The following is a 14,222-nucleotide window of genomic DNA, read 5'->3' on the forward strand; positions in this document are numbered from 1 at the left end:
AGTTAGAACCCTCTGTGGAAAGGGTTCTTCATGGAACCAAAAAAGGTTATTCAAAGGGTTCTCCAAAAGGGACAGCCGAAGAACCATTTTAGGGTCTAGATAGCACTTTTTTTTCTAAGAGTTCAGGGTTCTGCCTTGTTCCATCTCTTATCAAGTGGACTTGGTCTTAAACAAACACAACACACATCAAAATAAACAAACATGTTGCTCCATTTTAATATGTAATAAATGACTGCTGAAATCTCCGGTTTAATGTTTTACGCAGCTGGAGAGAAGGGTCTGTGTCTCAAATGGCTCCCTGTTTCCTACATAGTGCCCTATTTTTTGACCAGAGCCCTGATCAAAAGTTGTGCACTTTAAAGGGAATAGGGTGTCGTTTGGGAAGAAACGAAGGTATATGTCCCAGAGCAGAGTCCCATTCAGTCCAACTGTGTGCGAGCAACGAGTGGAAAATGAAGCACTTTCTAAATGTTCTGTTGCTCACTGCAGCGACTCTGATAATCAACACAACTGGACAACAAACATACAAAACACTGAGCCAGGAGGAGAAGAAATATGTGGACATGGCTATCATACATGCCAATAAGCAATACAAGATGAGGGGAGAACACATGAATTACATGACAACGCTTGGAGAACCCGTGGTAAGGACCCTGTTTTGCTAATATGGTCATAAGTGTATTAATTAAAACTACAGTCTGGGATTTGGAAAGATGTTCAATGGTAATTTGAGAGGGGTTACGTTTGCCTAACCCCATCCCTCACTTGTATACCAAAACAAGTGGCAGGGACCTCATTTTGTTGTTTTTCAAATCCCAGAATGGAGCTTTATTACACGGTTTTACACCATTGTCCCCCGTCAGGTGATAATTACAAACAATTTTGGAACGTTTTTACATACAGAAACAGTGTTTTACAGGAATATAAAACAAGTTTAACAACAGTGGCACTGCCATTTCTCTCTGTATTTGTCGGTCTCTTTCAAAAGCACCTTTCTTCTGTCTGTTACAGTTCAAACCACACTACACCTTATTCAACATGCTCCTGAAGTCAACAACTTGTACCATGGCCAACGGCGCAAGTGAATACAAACATCGCCCTGAATGCATGTTTAAATCCGGAAGGGTAAGTAACAAAAACAGATTCTTCTTGAAAGAGCTAATCCCTGTATACTCTGGGGTTGTAAAGAAATACTTTGGGATTGATTCCTGTATGGCTCAGTTGGTGGGGCATGGCGCTTGCAACGCCAGGATTGTGGGTTTGATTCCTGGGGCTGCCCATACAAAATAATGTATACACACGTGACTGTAAATTGCTCTGGATAAAAGCGTCTGCTAAATTGCATGTATTGTAATTCTACTCAAGGATGTACAATGTATTTTACAAAAAAACAAATATGTTTTAAAAGTGTGTGTGGATATTTGCATGATTGCACATTTTGAAAGAGTTGAAAGTTGAAAGTCTATGGTGAGAAGGTTTTGATGTCTGAAGAATTGTTGATACGTAGATATGTTTTCTTCTGTCCTGCAGCCCTACATCAACTGTCTCGTTTGCAAGACTCTGGCTTCAGACACGGTCTTCATTGACTGTATTAGAAACGACGCTGTGTCTATGGTATATGCATCACTATCTAACCCACTGCACACACACTGGTTGAATCAACGCTGTTTCCATATAATTTCAATGAAATTATGTTGAACCAACGTGGAATAAACGTTGAATTGACGTCTGTGCCCAGTGGGTATAGTCTAGCACTGAGAGAGCAATATCACTATTTCTAAAACAAGCCATATAAAGTTGGTTGCAATTTCAATTTAATCCTCCAGAAATGACAGAACAAATAATGCAACAAATATTGTTGTTAAACTCAAATATACTAACTGATAAAAAAAACATTATAAAAAAATAAAATAAAATAAAATGTATAATCTTCGTAAATAATATCATAGGTAAGACTGGTGGAGTTTTATCGCACATGCAGCTAACAAAAACATATGGAAATGTCTGCTCTAACCAAATAATTGCAGCATTACTGCAAAAATGAAAGAGGAAAGCGGAAGGGGGAAAAGTAAGGAACTTGTCTGTCGGCCCTGCATTAAAGACCATAATTGGTTAAAGAAAATTGTGATAAATAAAAAAGTATACCAGTTTCATTTAAGGACCAAAGGATTGACAGCCGTCCCATATAGATTGCAAAATAGTTGGGAAGAGATTTTTGACGTACCGATTCCATGGCATAGTGTTTATGAACTGATATGCAAAACGACGCCGGATTCAAAACTTATAATTGTTCAATTTAAATTATTATAAGAAGTTCTTGCTACCAATAGAATGTTATTTATATGGGGGATAGAATCTTCTCAGCTCTGCAGATTTTGCTGCAAAGAGAAAGAATCATTAGATAATTTGTTTTGGTAATGTCCATTTGTAGCTTGTTTTTGGTCACAGATCCAGGAATGGCTGAAGGATTGCAATATTTACCTGGAGCCAACCCTGAAGATAGCACTACTGGGTGATCTGAAAAGTCATAGTCAATCGATCAATAACATAATACTTTTAGCAAAAATATTTATTTTCAATTTACAATCTGTAGAAACAATGAGAATAGAAGGGTTCAGAACGTTTGTGAAACATCACAGTACAGTTGAAAAACATATGGCAAATAGAAATCCAATATGGATGGTGTTAAGAGATAGATGGGAGGTGTTGAATGGAGCTGAAGGATGGGACTAATAACTACTTGCAACAACTAATAACAACAAGATAACTAATGTAAAGCATACTGTGTCCATAACAATTCCTGACATTTAAACCCTGTAAAAATTCCCTGTCTTAGGTCAGTTAGGATCACCACTTTATTTTAAGAATGTGAAATGTCAGAATAATTGCAGAGAGAATGATTTATTTAAGCTTTTATTTCTTTCATCACATTCCCAGTGGGTCAGAAGATTAAATACACTCAATTAGTATTTTGTAGCATTGCCTTTAAATTGTTTAACTTGGGTCAAATGTTTCGGGTAGCCTTCCACAAGCTTCCCACAATAAGTTGGGTGAATTTTGGCCCATTCCTCCTGACAGAGCTGGTGTAACTGAGTCAGGTTTGTAGGCCTCCTTGCTCGCACATGCTTTTTCAGTTCTGCCCACAAATGTTTTATAGGATTGAGGTCAGGAATTTGTGATGGCCACTCCAATACCTTGACTTTGTTGTCCTTAAGCCATTTTGCCACAACTTTGGAAGTATGCTTGGGGTCATTGTCCATTTGGAAGACCCATTTGCGACCAAGCTTTAACTTCCTGATTGATGTCTTCAATATATCCACATAATTTTCCTTCCTCATGTTGCCATCTATTTTGTGAAGTGCACCAGTCCCTCTTGCAGCAAAGCACCCCCACAGCTATTTGTTTCATCAGACCAGAGGACATTTCCATGTGCAGTTGCAAACCGTAGTCTTGCTTTTTTATGGCGTTTTTTTAGCAGTGGCTTCTTCCTTGCTGAGCGGCCTTTCAGGTTATGTCGATATAGGACTCGTTTTACTGTGGATATAGATATTTTTGTACCTGTTTCCTCCAGCATCTTCACAAGGTCCTTTGCTGTTGTTCTGGGATTGATTTGCACTTTTCGCACAAAAGTACATTAATCTCTAGGAGACAGAACGCGTCTCCTTCCTGAGCGGTATGACAGCTGCATGGTCCCATGGTGTTTATACTTGCGTACTATTGTTTGTACAGATGAACGTGGTACCTTCAGGTGTTTGGAAATTGCTTCCAAGGATGAACCAGACTTGTGGAGGTCTACACTTTTTTTCTGAGGTTTTGGCTGATTTCTTTTGATTTTCCCATGATGTCAAGCAAAGAGGCACTAAGTTTGAAGGTAGACCTTGAAATACATCCACAGGTACACCTCCAATTGACTCACATTATGTAAATTAGCCTATCAGAAGCTTCTAAAGCAATGACATCATTTACTGGAATTTTCCAAGCTGTTTAAAGGCACAGTCAACTTAGTGTATGTAAACTTCTGACCCACTGGAATTGTGATACAGTGAATTATAAGTGAAATAATCTGTCTGTAAACTATTGTTGGAAAAATACTTGTGTCATGCACAAAGTAGATGTCCTAACCGACTTGCCAAAACTATAGTTTGTTAACAAGAAATTTGTAGAGTGGTTGAAAAACAAGTTTTAATGACTCCAACCTAAGTGTATGTAAACTTCCGACTTCAACTGTATATAGGGTATAGGTTGAGAGCTTTTGTGAAAGAACACAGTTAGAAAGATATGGCATATAGATGCAAACCGGATGGACATCATGAAAATGATCGAGAGGTTGAGGGTAGAGGAAGTTCAGGAGTAAAAACAAACAAAATATAATTATTGTCAAATTGACTGTGTCCATAAAATGTATATAGTATGTATAAGCTGGATGTAGAGGCCTAAATGTTGTTGTTCACTAGTTTACTCCAATTAGGGGAGGGGTGGTGGGGTTGGAAAGTAATAAAGGAAAATATATTTTAAAAAAGGACATGTATATATATGTATGTATATGTATTTATATGATGTATGTGTATACAGTGGGGAGAACAAGTATTTGATACACTGCCGATTTTGCAGGTTTTCCTACTTACAAAGCATGTGTCATGAACCCTGCGTCCTGAGTCTGTTCCTGCCTGTGTTGCCGTTTTTCTGCTCTGAATCTCCTGTTTCCTGAAGGTTCCTGAACGCACCCTGTCCAGTTGCCGGGCGACGTTGCTAGGCGGGTGATCTCTCGATTACCCGCACCTGCTTCTCATCAGCTTCGGCACACCTGGTCCTGATCATCACCCCTTCATAAGCTCTGATCTGACATCCATTCCCTGCCGGATCGTTAGCCATGAACAGCATGTTTTGTCAGCGTATCAGCCTCTGAGTTACTAGCGTTAGTTTTGTTGTTTTGCACCTTGTTGGCCTGCCGTGTACTTACCTCCGTTTTTTTTCTGTCTACAGTCATTCTCCCGGGACCTTCACCCAACCCCTGACTGGTTGTCGGCGGCTGCCGTGCCATCATTGGATCTGCCACTTCACCTCCACCAACTCATCTCCGCCGCCCGCTCCGTCTCCTGGATTACTCTGCATCTTTTTTGAATCTGTTAATAAATACTCACCTTCGTTCAACTCACCTCGTCCTGGTCTGCTTCTGGGTTCTGTCGTAGTGAACCGTGACAGAACGATCCGGCCAGAAATGAACCCAGCGGACCTGGATTCTGTTCGCCATGCCATTACCCATCAGGAAAAGATGTTGGGACAACACAGCACGGCGCTACAGGAGATAGCGTTGTCGGTTCTGAACTTTTCTACCAGTCTGACGAAGATCCAGGCTCAGCTCAGGTTTCACCCCTCTCGCCTGCCGCTTCTGGGGCTGTGCCCTTCCGTGAGCCCCAGGTTCCGACGCCTGATAAGTATGAAGGGGATTTGGGAAGATGCCATTCCTTTCTTATGCAGTGTGGAACAGTGTTCGATCTACAGCCCCACTCTTACGCCACAGACAAGGCTAGGATAGCCTTTGTTATTGAATTGCTGCGTGGTAGAGCCCTGGAGTGGGCTTCAGCCGTATGGGAACGACAGGACACCTGCATGGCGTCATACCAGGAGTTCACGGCAGAGATGAGGAAGCTGTTTGACCATCCAGTCCGAGGTAAGGACGCAGCTAAGCGCCTGTTTTCTCTTCGCCAAGGAGCTCGCAGAGTTGCCGACTTCGTAATCGAATTCAGGACATTGGCTGTGGAGAGTGGGTGGAATGAAGAGTCATTGCAAGCGGCCTTTTATCAGGGGTTGTCGGAGCAACTCAAGGATGAGTTGATCTCCTATCCGGAGCCTAGTGACCTAGACAGTTTGGTAGCCTTTTCTATTCGGGTGGATAACAGAGTTCGAGAGAGAAGGAGGGAGAAGCAATGGGGCCCGTCCAATCAATCAGCTTCTCGGTTCCCAGTCGGGTCAGGAGGTGGACCAGAACGCATCGATCATTGTCCACCACACAGGATTAGTGGAGAGGTCCTGCCTCCAGATTCTGAACCCATGCAAGTGGGGCAGCACGGGTTAACCAAGGAGGAGCGCCAACATCGACGTGAGACCAACCGCTGCCTCTACTGTGGGAGTTCGGGACATCACATCTCCACTTGTTCCCAGCGGCCGTCAAACTGCCCGGCTCGCTAAGTTTGGGAGGACTTTTAGCGAGCCGGTTTCAACCTCTCAATACCCCTGTCAGACCCCGTTTCCCGGCTACCCTCATGAACAGGAATCAGAGTTTAGCGATTAACGCTTTCGTCGATTCAGGTGCCGATGGCAGCTTTATTGATGCCGACGTGGTGGAACAGCTGGGGCTTCCCAAGGAGCGATTACCGGAAGCCATTGAAGCTACCACTCTGAACGGCAGTAGTCTGGCACGTATCACGATGAGGACTGAACCGGTTAAGATGCTGTTGTCAGGGAATCATTATGAGGTTATCTCATTCTTCATTCTGCCTTCTCCCCATGTTCCTCTGGTCCTTGGTTACCCCTGGCTGAAAGAACACAATCCCACGTTCGATTGGGTGACTGGCAAGGTAACTAGTTGGAGCATTGATTGTAATGCTAACTGCCTCAAGACTGCCTGTTCCCATTCTGTTCCCAGTCAGGTCATTGAGGCTAACCTGTTCCCGAAACATATCACGATTTGGGGGAAGTGTTCAGTAAGCAGAGGGCTCTGTCACTCCCTCCCCACCGACCATATGATTGTGCCATAAACCTGTTCCCTGGAGCTGCCTATCCCAAGGGTACGGTTATACAGCATCTCCCGACCTGAACGTGAGGCTTTGGAGACCTACATAAAGGAGTCCCTAGCTGCTGGTCTCATTCGTCCCTCGTCATCACCCCTGGGGGCAGGATTCTTCTTTGTGAGTAAAAAGGATGGCTCTCTTCGACCTTGTATTGATTATCGGGGGTTGAATGATATCACGGTCAAGAACAAGTATCCCCAGCCCTTGATGAGCTCTGCTTTCGACTCCTTACAGGGTGCTACTGTGTTCACCAAGCTGGACCTACGCAGTGCGTATCATCTGGTCCGGATCAGAGAGGGGGACGAGTGGTTGACTGGTTTCAATACACCGATGGGTCATTTCGAGTATCAGGTGATGCCGTTTGGACTGACCAATGCCCCAGCAGTGTTCCAGAGTATGGTGAATGACGTCCTGAGAGATATGATCGGTCTTTTTGTGTTTGTTTACCTGGATGACATTCTTATCTTCTCTAAGGAGCTTTCCAGCCACGTCCAGCATGTCAAGCAGGTTCTGCAGCGATTGTTGGAGAATCGCCTGTTTGTGAAGGCCGAGAAGTGTGAATTTCACGCCCACACTACATCCTTCCTCGGGTACATCATCTCCAGGGGAGAGATTAGGATGGACCAAGAGAAGGTTAGGGCGGTTCTGGATTGGGCCCAGCCCGGTACGAGATTGCAGCTCCAGAGGTTTCTGGGGTTGCGAATTTCTATCGTAGATTTATCCGTGATTACAGTCGTGTGGCCGCTCCTTTAACTGCCCTGACTTCTAGTACCAGAACATTCAGTTGGAATCCTGAGGCGGACCGAGCATTTCTGGATTTGAAGAGGCGATTCACCAACGCTCCGATTCTCTCTCAACCTGACACTGCCCGTCAGTTTGTCGTTGAAGTGGATGCGTCTGATGTGGGGGTTGGCACCATCCTGTCCCAGCGATGCTCCACTGACGGTAAACTCCATCCCTGCGCCTACTACTCTCGTCGTCTTTCGTCTGCGGAGAGGAACTACGATGTGGGTAACCGGGAGCTCCTCGCGGTGAAACTTGCCTTGGAGGAGTGGCGCCACTGGTTATAGGGGGCGGAGCAACCGTTTGTTGTCTGGACTGACCACAAGAATCTTGCTTACGTGAAATCGGCTAAACGTCTCAACTCCCGTCAGGCCAGGTGGTCGTTGTTTTTTGGACGCTTTAATTTTTCCTTGACGTTCCGACCGGGGTCTAAGAACGGCAAGGCGGACGCCTTGTCCCGGATGTTCTCCAAGACGGAGGAGAGTGGGGCCAAGACTGAGATGATTCTTCCCCGGAACCTTGTCGTGGGAGCCGTTATGTGGAGGATTGAGGAGGAGGTTATGGCGGCCCTTCGGACGCAGCCCGGCCCCGGTAACGGTCCACCCGGTCGGTTGTTTGTGCCTGAGTCGGTCCGTTCGGCTGTCCTCCAATGGTCCCACGCCAGCAAGATGGCTTGTCACCCTGGCGTGGCTCGGACGATGGCGCTTCTACGCAGGCGATTTTGGTGGCCTGCCATGGGAGAAGATACTCTGAGGTTTGTTGCTGCCTGTCCAGTTTGTGCGCAGAACAAGAGTGCCAATCGGCCCAGCTCTGGACTTCTTCACCCCCTACCGATCCCCCGGCGACCATGGTCGCATCTGGCCCTGGACTTTGTCACTGGGTTACCCTCTTCTGAGGGGAACACGGTCATTCTGACTATTGTGGACAGATTCAGCAAGTTCGCCCACTTTGTACCCATCTCCAAGCTTCCCTCTGCCTCTGAGACGTCCAAGATCCTGGTTAGGGAGGTTTTCAGGGTCCACGGATTGCCCAGTGACATAGTTTCCGACCGTGGCCCTCAGTTCACCTCTGCTGTCTGGAAATCCTTCTGTTTGGCCATTGGAGCTACAGTCAGTCTCACATCTGGATTTCACCCCCAATCTAATGGACAGGCGGAGAGAGCCAACCAGAAGATGGAATCCATGCTGCTCTGCCTTTTTTCCAACCCCACCTCTTGGGTCTCTCAGTTGCCTTGGGTTGAGTATGCCCACAATACTCTCCCTACTTCTGCCACTGGGATGTCTCCCTTCCAGTGCCTATACGGCTTCCAACCCCCCTTGTTTCCTTCTCAGGAGAGGGATCTCTCGGTTCCCTCTGTCCAGGCCCACATTCGTCGTTGCCACCGGACCTGGCATCGGGCCAGAAAGGCCCTCCTTAGAGTTTCTGACCGGTATCAGCTCCAGGCGAATCGTCGCCGTATTCCAGCCCCCGCTTATGCCATCGGAGATAGGGTCTGGTTGGCTACACGGGACCTTCCTCTGCGGACTGAGTCAAGGAAACTGTCGCCGAGGTTCATTGGTCCGTTTGTGGTAGAGCGAGTGATTAATCCTGTTGTGGTTCGACTCAAGTTGCCTAGTACGCTCAGAGTCCAGCCCACCTTCCATGTCTCCTGCCTCAAGCCTGTTCTCCTCAGCCCTCTGTTGCCCCCTCCTCCTCCTCCTCCTCGGATGATCGGAGGAGGTCCTGTCTACATGGTGCGCCGCATCATGGATTCCAGACGGCGGGGCCGGGGTTTCCAGTATCTCGTGGACTGGGAGGGGTATGGTCGGAGGTGCCATCATTGGATCTGCCACTTCACCTCCACCAACTCATCTCCGCCGCCCGCTCCGTCTCCTGGATTACTCTGCATCTTTTTTGAATCTGTTAATAAATACTCACCTTCGTTCAACTCACCTCGTCCTGGTCTGCTTCTGGGTTCTGTCGTAGTGAACCGTGACAGCATGTAGAGGTCTGTAATTTTTATCATAGGTACACTTCAACTGTGAGAGACGGAATCTAAAACAAAAATCCAGAAAATCACATTGTATGATTTTTAAGTAATTAATTTGCATTTTATTGCATGATGACATAAGTATTTGATCACCTACCAACCAGTAAGAATTCTGGCACTCACAGACCTGTTAGTTTTTCTTTAAGAAGCCCTCCTGTTCTCTACTCATTAACTGCACCTGTTTGAACTCGTTACCTGTATAAAAGACACCTGTCCACACACTCAATCAAACAGACTCCAACCTCTCCACAATGGCCAAGGCCAGAGAGCTGTGTAAGGACATCAGGGATACAATTGTAGACCTGCACAAGGCTGGGATGGGCTACAGGACAATAGGCAAGCAGCTTGTTGGGAAGGCAACAACTGTTGGCGCAATTATTAGAAAATGGAAGAAGTTCAAGATGACGGTCAATCATCCTCGGTCTGGGGCTCCATGCAAGATCTCACCTCGTGGGGCATCAATGATCATGAGGAAGGTGAGGGATCAGTCCAGAACTACACGGCAGGACCTGGTCAATGACCTGAAGAGAGCTGGGACCACAGTCTCAAAGAAAACCATTAGTAACACACTACGCCGTCATGGATTAAAATCCTGCAGCGCACGCAAGGTCCCCCTGCTCAAGCCAGCGCATGTCCAGGCCCGTCTGAAGTTTGCCAATGACCATCTGGATGATCCATAGGAGGAATGGGAGAAGGTAATGTGGTCTGATGAGACAAAAATAGAGCTTTTTGGTCTAAACTCCACTCGCCGTGTTTGGAGGAAGAAGAAGGATGAGTACAACCCCAAAAACACCATCCCAACCGTGAAGCATGGAGGTGGAAACATCATTCTTTGGGGATGCTTTTCTGCAAAGGGGACAGGACGACTGCACCGTATTGAGGGGAGGATGGATGGGGCCATGTATCGCGAGATCTTGGCCAACAACCTCCTTCCCTCAGTAAGAGCATTGAAGATGGGTCATGGCTGGGTCTTCCAGCATGACAACGACCCGAAACACACAGCCAGGGCAACTAAGCAGTGGCTCCGTAAGAAGCATCTCAAGGTCCTGGAGTGGCCTAGCCAGTCTCCAGACCTGAACCGAATAGAACATCTTTGGAGGGAGCTGAAAGTCCGTATTGCCCAGCGACAGCCCCGAAACCTGAAGGATCTGGAGAAGGTCTGTATGGAGGAGTGGGCCAAAATCCCTGCTGCAGTGTGTGCAAAATTACAGACCTCTACATGCTTTGTAAGTAGGAAAACCTGCAAAATCGGCAGTGTATCAAATACTTGTTCTCCCCACTGTATGTATGTGTATGTATGTATATGTATATAGATATATTTGCGGGAAAAAAACAACATATGGGGGATTGGAAGTGATGCAGACAATTACATTGATGGAAGTTACAATATATCTGCAATATTAAAGCTGATCTACCCCCTAAAAAATAAATACATAAAACAAAAAATAAAAATAAGGGGAAAATATACTAAACAAATAGAAAAATATATAAAAAATTATAAGAGAGCAATACTTATTTATTATCACTGCATTATATTTATGTTAAACATCCTCTCTAAACATATTCACCTGCTGTCCCTTTCAGGTTGCATCGCAACGGAGCATTTCATGCAGAGAATTCCTCCCTGGGTCGGATATCATATTGGCAGGCATCCATGAAAGTATCGAAGTAACGCAGTTGAGAACTTCACTGGACGAAATTATATAATTCTGTGATTATGGGTTTTAGTTTCACAAAGCCATTGTAGAACTGAACCAGTTTTTACAAATCATCTTCATTATTAAAAGTAAATAGATCAATATTTACTGTGCTACACAAACACTGTAGACATATTTCACAGCTGTATGTACGGTATTATGTAGAAATGTAGGCCTACCAAAATGTCTTTGGAGAAAAGCTGATGAGTAGAAAAGCTATTGCAATAAAGATGGTTGAGAATTTACAAGCAAATCTAATCATTTCATTAACTGTTGGAATTTAATAAAATATTACATCATTTATGTCATTATATGTTTCCATATTAACTTGTTTTGACAGTAGGCCTACTGTAGATGTTTTCTTAAAGGCAGTGTCTCCCTGTTCATCAGAATTCATGACCACAGAGTAGATTAGATCAGTTGAGAATTTACAGCACACAATGACTCCCTCGATAAGGAACTAGCTGTATAAATTCTCTAATACCTTTCTGGAGACCAAATTGGGAAATAACCTATCCATCTGGATGATTCTGTGGCGTAGTCCTAGAGAGAGGCAATGGGATACTCTCAAAGGTAAACTACAGTATAAAGCAAACTACAATTTCTACTAAACCATACGTTTTGAGGATCACGACAATGTGTTATGGTAATCTTTTGATCACTGTGAAAAGAATAATCAAGATTTTCAATAAAGACGAACGATTTGAACTCGATTGATGTGTCTCTGCTTGAAAAAAGCTTGTTCTCCGTCTCACTAGCTAGAGACACAGACACGTTGCCTTGTTGTGTTCGCCCACATTCGCCCAGAGAGAAAATGAGTGCAATAAAGATAATAAATGGACTCGTTAATTTAATGTCTTAATGTGTGAAGACAGTACGAGGCAGGCAAACAGCGACACTGGTCCTTTGTAGCACAAACATGGTGGGTAAGGAAGAAACACATCACCAACTAAGCCTATACCTCACCACGCTGATGGACATCTAAACACATTCAATGGTTCCCTGGGGTACCTTTGGCTTTAGAGACTAAACTGCGGGAATCCAAGATCCATATCCATTTTCATACCTAAGATGCTCTGGGGCAAACAATGGAACTCTATTCCCCTTGGGCCATAGTCAAAAGTAGTGCACTATATAGGGAATAGGGTGCCATTTGGAACAAAGACAGTGTATTTTAATGGGTCTGTTGAGGTTATAACCTCCAGGCTTGACCCTGGACCAGTTATCAAGGTCAATCATCACACAACATTTAACCAATCGAAGAGCATGGTCATTGACTCTACACACACACTGGATTCCACCCACACACTCACACACGCTTACACTAACTCCCCAACACACACACACACACACACACACACACTACATACGCCCACACACTTTCATACTCACCACGTACGCTGCTGCTGCTACTGTCTATGATCTATCCTGTTTCCTAGTCACTTTACCCCTACCTCCTGTATGTATATACTGGGTTACTGGTATGGCTCTGTGCCTAATCACCAGAGCTATGTATTTAGAGAGTTGGGCAAACTTTCAGAATGTTTAATATTGTTCTAATTCTAGACATTCAGTTACATAGCTTTATTAAAATATTCCCCATGTCATTTTAATTGGGGATCTAACATGGCTGCTATAGAATGTTGTAGTGTCATTTGCATCATAATGTGCTTAACAAGTTACATAATAAGATGCATGGACTCACTCTGTGTGCAATAATAGTGTTTAACATGATTCATTTTTAAATGACTACCTCATCTTTGTACCCCACACATACAATTATCTGTAAGGTCCCTCGGTTGAGCAGTGAATTTCAAACACAGATTCAACCACAAAGACCTGGGAGGTTTTCCAATGCCTCGCAAAGAAGGGCACCTATTGGTACATAAAAATAAACATACATTGAATATCCCTTATTATTAAGTTATTAATTACACTTTGGATGGTGTATCAATACACCCAGTCACTACAAAGATACAGGCGTCCTTCCTAACTCAGTTGCCGGAGAGGAAGGAAACAGCTCAGGGATTTCACCATGAGGCCAAGGATGACTTTTAAAAAGTTACAGAGTTTAATGGCTGTGTTAGGAGAAAACTGAGGATGGAACAACAACACTGTAGTTACTCCACAATACTAACCTAATTGACAGAGTGAGAAGAAGGAAGCCTGTACAGAATAAAACATATTCCAAAACAGGCATCCTGTTTGCAGCAAGGCACTAAAGTAATACTGCAAAAAATGTGGCAAAGCAATTAACTTGTCCTGAATACAACGTGTAATGTTTTGGGCAAATCCAGTACAACCCATTGCTGAGGAACACTTTCCATATTTTCAAGCATAGTGGTGGCTGCGTCATGTTATGGGTATGCTTGTAATCATTAAGGACTGGGGAATTTTTCAGGATAAAAAAGAAAAAGAATGCAGCTAAGCACAGGCAAAATCCTAGAGGAAAACCTGGTTCAGTCTGCTTTCTACCAGACACTGGGAGATTAATTCACCTTCCAGCAGGACAATAACCTAAAACACAAGGCCAAATCTACACTGGAGTTGCTTACCAAGATGACAGTGAATGCTCCTGAGTGGCCTAGTTACAGTTTTGACTTAAATCTACTTGAAAATATATGGCAAGACCTGAAAATGGTTGTCTAGTAATGATCAACAAAAATGTGACAGATGTTGAAGAATTTTGAAAAGAATAATGGGCAAATGTTGCACAATCCAGGTGTGGAAAGCTGTTAGAGACTTTCCAATAAACAGCTGTAATCGCTGCCAAAAGTGCTTCTACCAAGTATTGACTTAGGGGTGTGAATACTTATGTAAATGAGATGTTTCTGTATTTCATTTACAATACATTTGCTGAAATTTAAAAAAATATGTTTCACTTTGTCATTATGGGGTATTGTGTGTAGATGGGTATATTGT

The 14,222-nt window shown here is 44.2% G+C and overlaps 1 long non-coding RNA gene across 1 annotated transcript; it reads left to right on the forward strand.

The window, feature by feature from the left end:
- The first annotated feature begins 421 nt into the window (after positions 1-421).
- Positions 422-12,013, forward strand: LOC311144633. Its single transcript, XR_014614516.1, has 4 exons — positions 422-644; positions 1,012-1,125; positions 1,531-1,614; positions 11,188-12,013. It is a non-coding gene; the product is annotated as an uncharacterized lncRNA (long non-coding RNA).
- Positions 12,014-14,222: the final 2,209 nt, after the last annotated feature.

Source organism: Coregonus lavaretus (genome assembly GCF_964263955.1).
Source record: "Coregonus lavaretus genome assembly, chromosome: 17".
NCBI classification, from domain to species: Eukaryota; Metazoa; Chordata; class Actinopteri; order Salmoniformes; family Salmonidae; genus Coregonus; species Coregonus lavaretus.